This window comes from Macrosteles quadrilineatus, unplaced genomic scaffold (genome assembly GCF_028750875.1).
Source record: "Macrosteles quadrilineatus isolate MER2022 unplaced genomic scaffold, UCM_ALF_1.0 Scaffold_2__2_contigs__length_208266976, whole genome shotgun sequence".
NCBI classification, from domain to species: domain Eukaryota; kingdom Metazoa; phylum Arthropoda; class Insecta; order Hemiptera; family Cicadellidae; genus Macrosteles; species Macrosteles quadrilineatus.
In genome coordinates this window covers 167,618,075-167,631,497 of record NW_026542595.1, presented here as the reverse complement: position 1 = coordinate 167,631,497, position 13,423 = coordinate 167,618,075, and the positions used below count along the sequence as shown (strand labels likewise).

Below are 13,423 nucleotides of genomic sequence, written 5' to 3'. Positions count from 1 at the left end.
ACTAGTAGCTCTAAAGTTTAAGTTAACGCTAATACACTTTCGTAGCACAGAATAATCCACCAAGTTAGATTCGTAAAAGGCAATCCTTTTCTATTTTAATTATTATCTAAGTTTCCAGTCCCACATTTACATGTACTGTAATTCTGGACCAATACTAACTTGATTTTCCTGTAGTTTTATAATAAAAAAAAATGTTATGCCGTACTTTTTTTGACGAAAAATTAAATATGGCTACTCACAATTTATCTATATTTGTGTTATCAAAGCCTATCTGAGCAGCTAAAACGTCAAAGCTGAATTTAGAAAGTCGATGGGAGGAAACTCAAATGGAGAAGATTTTTCATTCGTCATTGGACACGTCATTATCATTGACACTTCCTTACAAATGATCCGCGTGAGTCAGTGGATAAATCAGATCCGAGGAAATTGGGTAGACAACGAAGCCGATGGGCTTGGTTTGATAACCATCTAAAATAATATATTGTAGTGAACTATTTATAATGGGTTTATCACCAAAGAGTTTCCTTCGAAATTAATACATAAACTAACATAAAAAAATAAATCAATCTTTTTCAAATGAAATTTAAATACCCCCGCCGCAGCAAACCTGCCGACTAAGCGAATTTCCATTTGTGTGAATTGATTTTTAATTAAACCTAGTTAAATAACATTAGGTTTGATGTGTACCTAGGTTTGCTGCTACAAGGAAACTAATAAAGTGTATTTTTTTGTAAAATATTAATAGTTTAGTATAAAATAAATAAATTGCCAAGTTTGATAAAAATATATCCATAAACAAACAAACTACATCATTTACAATATTCTCCATAAGAATAACATGGGAATTTTAAATTTGCAATTTTTTGAATTTTATCCGTTACCAATAACCGTACAAAAACACTTTGATATACTAAATTATTTGTTTTTTAAGCTTTTTAAAAGGGTTTAGAGAGAAATTGGGAAATTTTGCGTTTTGAGGGTTAAAAATGAGAAAAACCAATTTTTACCCAACAAAACCACGGGTGTTTTGTATTTTTTGTTACAAATATATAAAAAATCACAATTTTATAGATTTTTGAACAAAATATTAAAAACCTTAAGATATAGATACTTGCTTTTTTTTATAATAGTTGTTTTAATAACCCTGCCTGTAGACGGTACTATGTCTGTACAGACACAGGATTAAAACTCATCATTCAATGTCGTTGGTTGATTACAGCCTTTTTAGAGTGACATAAGAAAATTGTTTTAGTTTGTGCAGTTAATTTCTTAAATTGATTCAAGGAGCCCTTTAAGTGTAAATTATTTTAAAGTTATCGTGACAAAGAAAACATCATTTCACATCAGCAACCTCTTTCGGTAGCTCAATTTTATCCCCCCCCCCCCCCAACACAACCTTAAAACTGACTACGACTTAAACAAATGGACCTAAGACCTCCACTCAACGGAATAAGTCTTTCGTCACGTTTAGAACAAATAAAAACCATTGGCAATTAAAAGGCAATAAACCACCTAATCCACAATTAGCGAGATCGGCGAGCCCGTCACCTGATACAGTACGTTAGTTGCGTCAATCCCCCCCCATAAAATGTGGGGGGGGGGGTTGGTCACGTGACTGGCTAGGCGACGAGGAAGTGCTCATTAGGTTGCTAACATCAATCACAATTAATTTTACCGGACAGCAACACCTTACCAACACCTTCCTGAGCTACTGACGACCACCGGAGGCAAGCTGGAGAGGGTGGGGAGTGGGGAAACGGAGCTCAAAGATGGTGGCTTAAAGATTTTCAAAATGGTAAAATACAAATTACGATCTCACACATGGTTTTTTGATTCTAGAATGTAAAAACGTGATCCAAAATTTAGCAATTGGATACAATCAATTCAAATGTTCGAAAACATGCGAGGAACTGGGGACCATAGTTGTAAAACTGTAAATCAATACGGAAACCTTCTTATTGTTATAACATGATTTGTAGTTGCCGTATTCATACAAATATATAAAATATTTTCCTGAAAGGTGTGTAGATTGTTTGGTTTTATACAATAAATGAGCCTACACGAATATCGCTAACCATTCAAGGAGGTGTTTGTATGTTGAATATATAAATACACAATATTTTATAGTAGATAGAGTTATTGAAAAAAATAAATAGCTGAAGAAAACTCTTAAAATTCATTCTCACAATGTTTATGTGAACTTTTTCAAAATAAATGCTTGCTATGAGAATAATTTTAATCTCATCGCACAACAAATATTGACAATTTATTTTATGATGACAAGAGTAAGTTTATTTATACATGGTTTCTGTATCATGAGAATATTTCTTGTAAACATGATTGCCGTGCTGAATCTTATTAAAAAACTTCGTCAAACCAAATTGAATTTCTTGTTTGCATAAATTTAAGTGATTCTCGCATACATTTTAAAATTAAAGGACGGTTAAAAGCTGTTTTAATTACAATTAAATTCGTATGGCTTGTTGTGGAAAACGATCTTTGATATTTTTATTTTTATTTAATAGGTCTGTTCCTTTTGTGCCGTAGTTCTATGTTTGTACCTCAATATGAGGATCAAGGGTGTAGAATCGCCATGTCACAAGATTACCACTTTTTAATTGGTGATTTGTGGGAATTTATTCCAACCTCAATTACCGCGTTCTAACCAGACGTGTCCTCATGTTCAATTGGTTTTTATGACTTAAAATCACCAAATAAAGGCTTCATGAATTGAGACTCAATCATTACCAATCACAACTGAACCGTTCACTCAACATTACAATCTTTACCACGGTTACATGTAAATGATTTATGATTCCAAACTCTACTTATATTCGCAATTTGACTGGGACGGTAGCGTCGTCTTGTAATCCACCTACTAGGAGGTCACGGTTGTGGATAATTATGCACTGTGGATGCGATGCTCCTTGGTGTGGATTAACGTCCACGCTAGTGAGTATTACGACTATCCGCAGTACTATCCTGGTAATTAGACCAATTTGTGAATTACAAGGAAAAATGTGGTTCAGATTCCACTAAAACTGTAGGTACCTTGATTGTCATTGGCTGTATGGGCTATTAACAGCTGTGTCTAAGGAACATGTCGTCCTTAGACACTAACAAGACTACAATATCACACCACTCATCCTACATTCATCCTTCACTCAAACTTGGGTTAAAACACGCAAATAGGGGCATCCCCATCTAAAATTATTGATCGATTGATAATTGATTGATTGAAAGTGGTCACTGAGGTATTGAACAACCCAGTTTCCATTATACGCTTCATCGACGACTCCCAGTTGAAAAGACAACACAAACTCGCGTAGCTGCCACCTGACATTACCGACATTTGGGACAACAAACACCTTGCAAAATTACATAAGATCGGGTATTTTACAGAAGATCACATGAATAACTGAAAACTCAATAAGTTAAATAGTGACTTGTCTTTAATACCTTTAATCTTGGGATTCTGCCTATCAATAAAAATAAAGGCATAGCCAACGGCTAATAAATGTAAAAGTTGAATACATTCTATGTGTTTGGTGCTTTTTTCACTAGTTATTTATTGCAAGCAATCAATTGAAAACCCTACAGCCATCCAACAATATGTTTTTGATCCACAATTGAAATTTTGTTTCTAGGCCAAGTTGTTGCCTTACGATGTTTCGTTTCTGACTTCATTTGCCGTATTTACTTGGGTTAAGGTAGGAAATGTTAGGTGTCGTTAGTTAAGGTGAAATTATGTGTGTAAAATGGACAACATGTTTAATTTCGCTATCGAACGTCTTGACTCATGAATGTCCCAACTTATGTAAAATCCAAAAAGACGGGAGTATCTTCCACGAATCACCCCATTGTTGCTAATCGTGACGTTTTGAAAGTCTTTGACCGACAAATTCTCACACTCGTGACGTGTACAACCAGCGCCGTATTTGGCGGCGACCTTCTCCGAGGCCCCTGGCGCCAAAATACCTTCACGAGACCCGCTAATTTACGGCTCCTCGATAAAACCCGGAAGAGAACTATAGTAACAAGCTTCAATCCAAGCTATCTTCGGCATCATAGTTCCCCATATTTGCGTTTGTGCTATGGACTTGTTCGTTAAAAATTCGACTCAAAATAACTACTTGGCAAAGCGTGCGTGACACACTCTTTGAGTTCCGTTCTATTATTTAGCCACAATTTAAAAAAAAACATTTTTGTATGTCATTAAAACGTTATTTGTATTGGAAATAGTAGTTTCGGTGTTAAGATTTAGAGAAAGAAGATACGTGTTGGTTAAAGGATACTGTTTATTAATTGCCGATGGTTAAGTATGATAACCCCAGTCTGGGTGATGACCCAGTCGAATTGACCCACCTGAGCTCATGTAAACTACTGGTTTTTGTTGGAAATGCAAACTTTTAGCCGTGCCTATTGGATGACGCACAGTACCGGTAAACTGTATATTTAATGTTACGTGCATCACATATTTGACCGTAAACTAAAGTAAAAATTTGACATCAGTGTCCGAGGAAACTCAATGAGTGTCGCATTTTACTGTTACATTTGAATACAAAATTTGCTATTGTAGATGGTTCGTCTATTTCAGTACCTAAAAGTCAATAGTTATACAGTGTGATGTATTGGGGGTTGTTAGTTGTTTCGTTATGCCTTTGATGATATAAATCACTAATCTTTAACATTATCTAGTTTTGTAGCATATTTAAAGGATTTATTTATATTTACTGTATTTAGAGCCCGTACCGAAACACTAGTAAAGCTAATACACTGAAATACCCCCGCCGCAGTATACCTGCAGACTAAGCGTAACAAATTATATATTCAAATATATATTATTATTATGTGTTTAAATTATATATGAATTTGAACGGATGTTGTTTTTGGCCTCTGGGGACATCAAAACGAAAAAGTAAATCGGTCCTGGGTCCAGGTTTTACCATGAGACCTACGGTAGAAGCTTGGGAAATTCGCGAAACCCGCATCAAGAGTAAAATAAAAACCAATTCTCAGTACTTTGACCACAAGTTATAAACCAACCATTCACCATATTCCACTCGTCCACTACTCCAGGGTATATAAACTCCAATGTGTTGATTGGTCAAGACATGTTCAAGAGCCCATTACCCCCATTACCCGGTCCGCGGCATGAATCCGTAAATCTGGACGAAACATTGCTGCCAACACAACATCGGATGAGCTAACTAGGTTAGTCTACAATATCGTGTGTGGTGACATCTTTATGATATCGGCTCTTACCATTATAGAACGCCTAGGACAACGTTAAGTAGTGGGATCGCCACTGGCAAACAAAGACAGCCACATGGGTACAGTATTGGGAGAAAGAGGTTGCGGGAATGTAAATTTTTTTTGAAAAAGTGGATTGTTACAAAATAAAACTATAAAGTACTTAGAAAAAATTGACGAATTGAATGTTAGTGTACGATACGTTTAAAGAAAATATTATGGTTCAAGCTAATCAAAGAATGTTTGTGAATTTCTTTATAATTTGTAAAATTATGGTGCCTAAACAAATTATTTGTCAACAGTACCATGTTATAGTTTACGCATATAATCTCCACTATACATAAAAGGTAACCCAATTATTTAACCAATAGTAGTGAATAACACTTAATTAGGTACCATTAAGAATAACACTGCTTACTTAGGCAAAAACTGTTTCTAACATAATTTTACGTTTTCACAAGTTGTAAGAGGTGCTCAAACTGATAATTTACAAGTTTACAACAGTTTTAAGAGACATTTTTTACAAGTTTAAATCACACTTTAAGCATGTTTCCTAGAATGTCTATTGTTCTTCAAACTGAAACGGTTTAAGAATAGGAAGAAGACTTGCCAAGAACAATTAATTGGCTTAGCGTAGTCTATTTTTAAAGTCCACCCACGTTTATTTTCTAGGTACATAATATTTCGATCTGTCTCTGGTAGTCCGAAATGTTTCCCAATTTAAGTTTATTTCGACAGAACTGTATGTTTTGCAAACTATATCATTTATAAACAATGTTTTAACGTGATTTGTTTTACCAAGGTATAAATAAATAAATTGTCATATTACTTTATGAGTTTTTAAAAGAAGGTTTTTATTTTTTTTATGGTGCTTTTATAGTCTCACGAACAGTATAACTTTGTAATAATTTAAATATTTTCGCGTTATTGATTGTACTTTTCTTTTTTCATTACCTTTATTAAGTAATATTACTTACGTCTTAGGTGCCCATCAAACTGTTACGGGTCTAATGTATTTCTTATTAATTTTTCTAAGAATCTAAGAAATGTTCAATTAAAAAACAGCTGCACCTCAGGTACTGTAACAGACCTAACATAACTGGCTTTCGAATGACTTCTAAGTACATACTACCTAGGAAATGGAATCTGTTTAAGTATTATGATGATCAGCTTACCATGTAATTTGTCACTGCAATCGTGCATAAGTAACAGGTGTATGCAGCTGTTACTGTAGCGGTCACAGTTGCACAGCGATTTACCTGTCACTGTACAACGAATATGTTGTTACATGCCAAGATATTGTTTTATTGCGTCACATAATCTTTTGTGGTATATTTGTGTAATGTATAAAAAACTATTTAGTTCTTTCCTCGATAGAAATTTCAATATAATGGAGTGTGCATTAACAATTTCTCAATTCTTTGAAATCTTCACTTGATAATTAAACCAACGAGCACGAAATTATTTTTTAAATTAAAATGGTTATTGTATCTGACACGCCTTGCTATTTCGATGGTGGGAATTATTTTAATTTTCTACACAGACTTTTTAGCGAAGCTTAATTGTTTCAAACCAAGCATCTTTATTAACATTTCAATTATTGATTTGCAAAAAATTTTTGAATTATTAATAGTATTTTTGTTATTTTATCTACAAAACAGAATTGGTTGTCATTTAAGGTCAGAACTCTTTGAATATGTTTTACTCGGGACATAATTTGATCATTTCTCGTGAAAATATTCATTTGCATTTTCTAAACATCGAATAAATAAATAACGAGTACCAATGGATCTCTGTAATTAGGAAAATAATAACAAATACGTAAACAAATAATAAATTTGAATAGTACAATGGTTTGTCAAGCACTATGTAGCCTAGCTTAGTGTTAAAAGTGTTGATTGAAAATACAAATGGCATTGCAAAATTAATTATATTTTGCTAGTATTATATTTTAATTGTTTAATCAAAGATTATTTTAAGTGTTGATAGTCCACAATATCAAACAGTGTTAATACAAATGTGTTAATACAAATGTTTAAGTATTCAATGCACCGTTAAAATTTAAAACACCTAAAGCCTATATTTATTTTTACGTTAATTATCATTGCCAATGATGATTATGTGATACTCTCAAAATCAAATTACTAATCGATTCGTTGACGTCGAATTGAAGGGGTTAGAGGAGTAAAAAAATTTTTTCAATTGATTGTATTTTCACTATATCTTATAAAATATCATTGCTGGTCTGGATTTAAAATGTATATCGGGGCATTATTTTCAAATAAAATGAAATATCAGCGTGCAAGAGTGAATTTTCAGCGTTTGTAAGTATCACAATAATCGTTTTAAATGTATATAACATTTTGAAGCATTTAATACAGATTATGGTTAATATCATTTTCACTCTAGCGAGAGATAAAACGGTAAAATACGTTCAGTAAAATATACTAGTGAACCTGTTGCTCGAATTCGAGCAATTGCTAAGTATTACAGGGATTATTTTAAAACGAATAACATTCATGATTTCTGATGACTTTAAAAGATTCGACTCAAAGATTATAGAAATACTCAAGATTTACATAAAAGATCGATATAATCAACATTTCTTGTAAATATTTTATATTTTCAAAAGCTGATATTGTTTTTATGCTTTCTACAAATAGCCTTACTAATAGCCGCAATATGTTGTCCATAATAACAATTATAAATAAAAAATAAAAAAAAACATTATTTCTAGCGTTTTTAAGGCACAGTCTCCTTGGTGGTGTTCTATGACGTTCCTGTGTTTCCATAGTTTGCAAATCGGCTCTTTCAATGATTACTAAGAAATGCAGCACATAGCACAGTGTTAATTCAGTTTTCATTTTAGTATATCAAATTATCCAGGCTCTCTCGCTTTTTTCCATTGTAATATTTACGCCAACCCAAACTCAAATAGTAAATATTTTATTTCAACCAAGTCAGTAAATGTTTGTAGCAAACTATTAAATTAGCAAACTTATTGACTGTTTACAATTAACATATGTTCTTCTTCTCACTTTTAATTTCTGGCAACAGCTGGATTTTCATAACAATTTTTGTTTCCCATGTTAATCTTATGGAGAAATACGAAACTTTAAAGGGCCCCAGGGCCTCACTCTCTAATTATTTACCTAAAAAGAAAGTTTCCTGCACAACTTCAAGTTACGCTCTTTCCAATGACACCAAAAACATGTCAATCGGTTCAGTAGTTACGGAGGAGTAATTGTCACAAAAAACCTGCTTGCGTATTAAATAAGTATAGATATAGATTTGATTTACTGAGTGTTGGATATAACCGTTACTACAAACAAGTAAGAAAACTGTTCAGCAAAATTCAACTTGTAAACATAATTATTTATGGGGAAGAGCTCTACTGAAATAGCAGTGAAATAAATTTCGCTCAATTAATTTTAATTTTCTACACCTCGAAACGGGCAATGGCGCGTCCAGTTGAAAACTCCCGTGTAATCTGGGTAAGCTGACCCCTTGTAAAAAGTCGCATAAGAATAACAGATGGTCAAGACCAGAAATATAAATTGCGCCCAGCTGATTATGATTTTGGCGCGTCTCCGAGTTCATCTGGCCAAGTGATTACTCGGTTTAAAAAAAGCGCGAGACAAACAAGCTTGAAAGTTTCAAAACTTACAAATCAGCTGATCGAACTATGCACAGACAACAATGACTATAAACATAACCTAAAAGTAACACAACACACCACTTGTCACTTCACACTGCAGGTCTTATCACATTTTAAACGATACTTTGCACTGTGTTTGATTGAACAATGATTAGTCCGGAGGATAACTTGATTTGAAATTTGAGGCGGTTTTAAGTTTAACCCGACTGATGCTTTTCCGGAACACTGGTGCTACCTAGCGGACGGAAACACAACTGATCTCGACGCCAGCGCCACCACGATCGCAGCGGCCCTAGCGGCTTCTGTGCGAACCGCGACATGCGCAATGACCACCACCTTTATTTTGACAGGGAAATAACATGTTGGTAAACAATTTTGAATTAACTAAACAAACAGCTTGACCAACTACTTTAGCTTTTCGATTGATTTCGCTGTGAGAAAAAACGAAACGGAAAGAGCACTTAAGAGATAAAGGTCAAGTGGGCGGAACGGAAACAAATCAGCGCCTTTTAAGTGGAGAATCAAAGGTACTTTGTGGATGGGTTTGCTATCACGTTCTTTCAATATGCAATCCATTGTTGAAAAAGATTTTTTTTGTAAACTGAGGAATTAGTTAACAAGTTTCTTTTTTAATAGGTTCCAATTTACCGTTGGTAAAAGGTAAAGGTATGCACTACTGGTTGGTATTGGGAGGTTGAAAGTAAGGAAAGGAGTAGGCAAAAGATAATCAAATGTTCCAAATCATTCGAATGTAAACTATTGATTTTCCTATTAGTTAATTAAGCGAATAGCATTGCAAATTGGTTAGATGTTCGAACAGCAGTACGAACGAACTTATACAGGGTGAGTTTTAATTGTCCCCCCCAACTTTTTTCTACACAAATATTCTAGAAAAAAGTTGGGGGGGGGGGACAATTAAAACTCACCCTGTATAAACCAACGTGTCGAAGAATACATTCTGGGCTCACTGAAAGACATGCTATGGCACAGGACGAGATTAATTATACAGTAGAAATATCTTACAGATTACAAAAATATCGAACGGTGGCCAAATAAAAAATACTCGAAAAAGTCCCTATGTACAAATATTAGTATTGCAAAGCACCGAGTTAGACAATAATGATAGTAATTTATGTGGGGTCATCTAGCACATGTTTATCTGGGACTTTAGTAAGTAAAATACATGACTTTAATTTATACTTGTATTCAGGGCATTTTTCATGGAAGACCAGTGTCACGGGTTTATGCCAATTGGCCAGAAACCACGGAATCTTGGCCTCGAATTCGCCGAGGTCAGATATCGAGGGAAATAGAAACTCATCGTCGAGTCGAAGAAAATACTTTAAAAGATGTACAGTTTTAAAATCATACTGGGAGCGGTCCTTGCTTGTTGTCCCTCGTAACATACCACGAAGTATTGAGCTCACTAAAAATGAACTTTTTAAATACAGTGCAAACTCAATACTTTAATACTTTTCAATGAAATGGCGACCGTAGGTATTTTAAGCCAAGTATGAATGGAGATGAGTGTATGATGAGTGGCGCGATCTTTTAGTCTCGTTAGTGACTAAGGTCGACATATTCCTTAGACACAGGTGTTAATTAATAGCCCATACAGCTGGCAACTAAGGGACCTACAAGTTTATAGTGGAATCCGAACCACATTTTTGCCTTTGGTATATACGAATTGGTCTAATTATCAGGATAGTACTGCGGATAGTCGTAGTACTCACCCGTGCGGACGTTAATCCACAACAGGGAGTGGGTCGCCGGAATTTTATCCCCCTGGAATTTTACCCCTGGGCAAAGCTGACGTCACTATGACGTAGTAACCTGAGTGGCCAAAAGTTTGTTCGCGGCCGGAAGTTTACCCCCGCGGATTTGGACGTCTAATGAAAATAGTCAGAGCGTGATTAATTAGATTAGCGATGAAAACAGGAATTTTACCCCCTGTCCATATAACTAGCGTTTAGACAACTGAATATGTACAGGCCGGATTTTTACCCCCGGAATTTTACCCCCCCCCAGAATTTTACCCCCTGGCCGATTTTAGAAATTGAACGATTGATTTTCTTATTTCTGTTTTTAATTAATTGTAAACATTTCATTATTTAGTAGCATATCTTTATTTATTTATTTTGTAATCTCAACTAAGTAAACAGAATTCGCTGTTTTATTTTGATCATATTAACAACAGTTGGCTTCAAAGATCGAATCCTGATACACGAATCTCAAAATTAAAATTAAAAACCTGTTCGATTAGTTAATGTTACAAATAAATTAAGATCGGCTACTTAATAATACAATGTTTACTATTAAACTAAAACTGAATGAAGATAAGTAATTATTCTCACTAATTTATATATCTGGCCAGGGGGTAAAATTCCGGGGAAAAAAATCCGAGGGGTAAAGTTCCGGGGGTAAAAATCCGGGGGTAAAAATCCGGGGGGTTAAATTCCGGGGGTAATATTCCGGGGGTAAAAATCCGGGCTGTACATTCTAGGTTTTTATAATTTGATGTGTTCTGATTAAATTCACAACCGTGAAATTATATGTTTAATTCCGCGTTTAATCCATCGAGCTGATGTCGCGAAACTCAAAAGTTCGCGGCCGGAATTTTACCCCCTGGTTTGTGACGTCACGTTTGCCCAGGGGGTAAAATTCCAGGGGGATAAAAATCCGCTACCCCCAGGGAGTATCGCATCCACAATGCATGCCTATAAATATCCACAATTCGTGACCTCCTAGTAGCTGGGTTAACAGGACGACGACACCCGTCCCAGTCTAGATAGTCAAGATGTTTTGTTTTCAATAAAGCTACTCATCTCACCTAATTTGCAGATTTGTTATGAAGTGTTTTTGTAGCATACAAAAGTAACTCCGTTTGACAGCAATCGGTACTGTTTTGGTGGTCAATTTAAAATAACAAATAGGTAAAAAAATTAGCATACTTAAATTAATTTGTCAAGAACTATGCATCTTAGCGTTGAACGGATTGCAAATAACTCGTTCGTTTATTTTACTAGTGTAGAGAAAATTAAAGATAAAGTCCAGACAGATTTTAGGTTTTCAATGCTTCAACCACAGCTTGACATGTTTGATTGTTGTCAAGGCCAGACTGACGATGAATCTGGACGAATTGCGTCGCAGACGTGGACCAAAGTGTTCAGCGACACATTCTGTCCGGGGACGAGTTAAAACATAACTCATGGCGTAGTGATTTTGCTTTCGAAATATTTTCTTTCTGTGTAAAACCTACCAAAAGGGCGAAGTAATTTAATGAATTCAACAAAAAACATTTTTAAAGGATATAAAAGGTTGACATTCAGGTCACAATAATCTGTCTATAAAACCAAAAGAATGAACGAACTTTTGAGAAGACTACAAGGCCCACACATATAAACTATAAATTGTTTTTTAATAATACTTTGGGAAACTAACGCATTTGTTCATGGCTGCCCTTCGAGGTCGCAAACAATTGCTTAAGGGAATTATTTCATGACTATATTAACATACATAAATTTGCTGTACCTATTGGAACGTTATTCTTTTAATTTGATTTCTTCGTTTAGAATCACGCGTTTTTACTCGTTTGTATTATTCTCTGTTGTTTATTTAAGCTTCACTTCGCCTATAAAATATTAATTTTAAAACCAAGTAGAACTGTATAAATGCAATATGATGGGAAAATCGCCGTCCGAAGAACGGGCTTACTGCTATTGCCATATGGTATATTATTAAATATTTGGAAATTTGAATTCGAATAGATTTTGGTTGGGAGGTTGAGAGTTGAATAGAGGACTTTTAAAACACCAATTAATTGCCATCTTATATATAGGCCTATTAAAAACTTTGCAAAACTTATGATAGCTAGCCTGACTATACGACTGGACCGAATTACACGCGGGTTGTACCAAAAGAAAGGTTATCGGTCCTATATGTGCAGGTTTTATTTCCATTTTAAAATAAAAATGAAATATTTTTAAATAAAATATTTATGTTAATTGGGTCAAAAATGGAAGTACAACTTTCCTTATGGAGATTTTTACATGGTGCTAGTTCTATATATTAATAGACAAGCATGTTTATTGAAAACCCTTTTCTCAGCTCCAGTGCATCGCAGGGAAAATCTACGCATGCTTTTAAAAATATATTTGCCTTTAGATATATCCCTTTATAAATTAAATATAATAAAATAGTATAGAAAATAAGCACAAAAATTATATTTAAAATTTAAAAACTAACATGGGCCTTATGGGTTGCCATATTGGTGACGAAATAACAACAAAATATAATCAGAAAATCAAAGCAAATGGATGAAATTCGAATCACATGTTTTATTTACAACGTGTGCTGAAAATAGAGAAGTTTGAAACAATACTGTACATACTTTTGGTTGAGTTTTCAACCACTGGGCGAGATCTAGTATCAATTAATAGACTATAAAGATTGATAGTAATTATTGCTTAAATCTTTTGACAAATCTGTATTGATTTCAATCGTCCCAATCAG

The 13,423-nt window shown here is 34.4% G+C and overlaps 1 protein-coding gene across 4 annotated transcripts in view; it reads right to left on the bottom strand.

Annotated features, from left to right (window-relative positions):
• LOC128985864 (four and a half LIM domains protein 2) overlaps positions 1 to 13,423 on the bottom strand; it is a 316,238-nt gene that overhangs the window by 182,200 nt on the left and 120,615 nt on the right. Inside the window, exon 1 of one of the 4 annotated variants that reach the window (XM_054405811.1) lies at positions 8,921 to 9,076. The exons of the other annotated variants lie outside the window; for them this stretch is intronic. The gene's annotated coding sequence lies outside the window, so the exon portion shown is untranslated. Of the gene's footprint in view, positions 1 to 8,920; positions 9,077 to 13,423 lie in introns of those variants that run through there. 4 annotated transcript variants of the gene reach the window in all.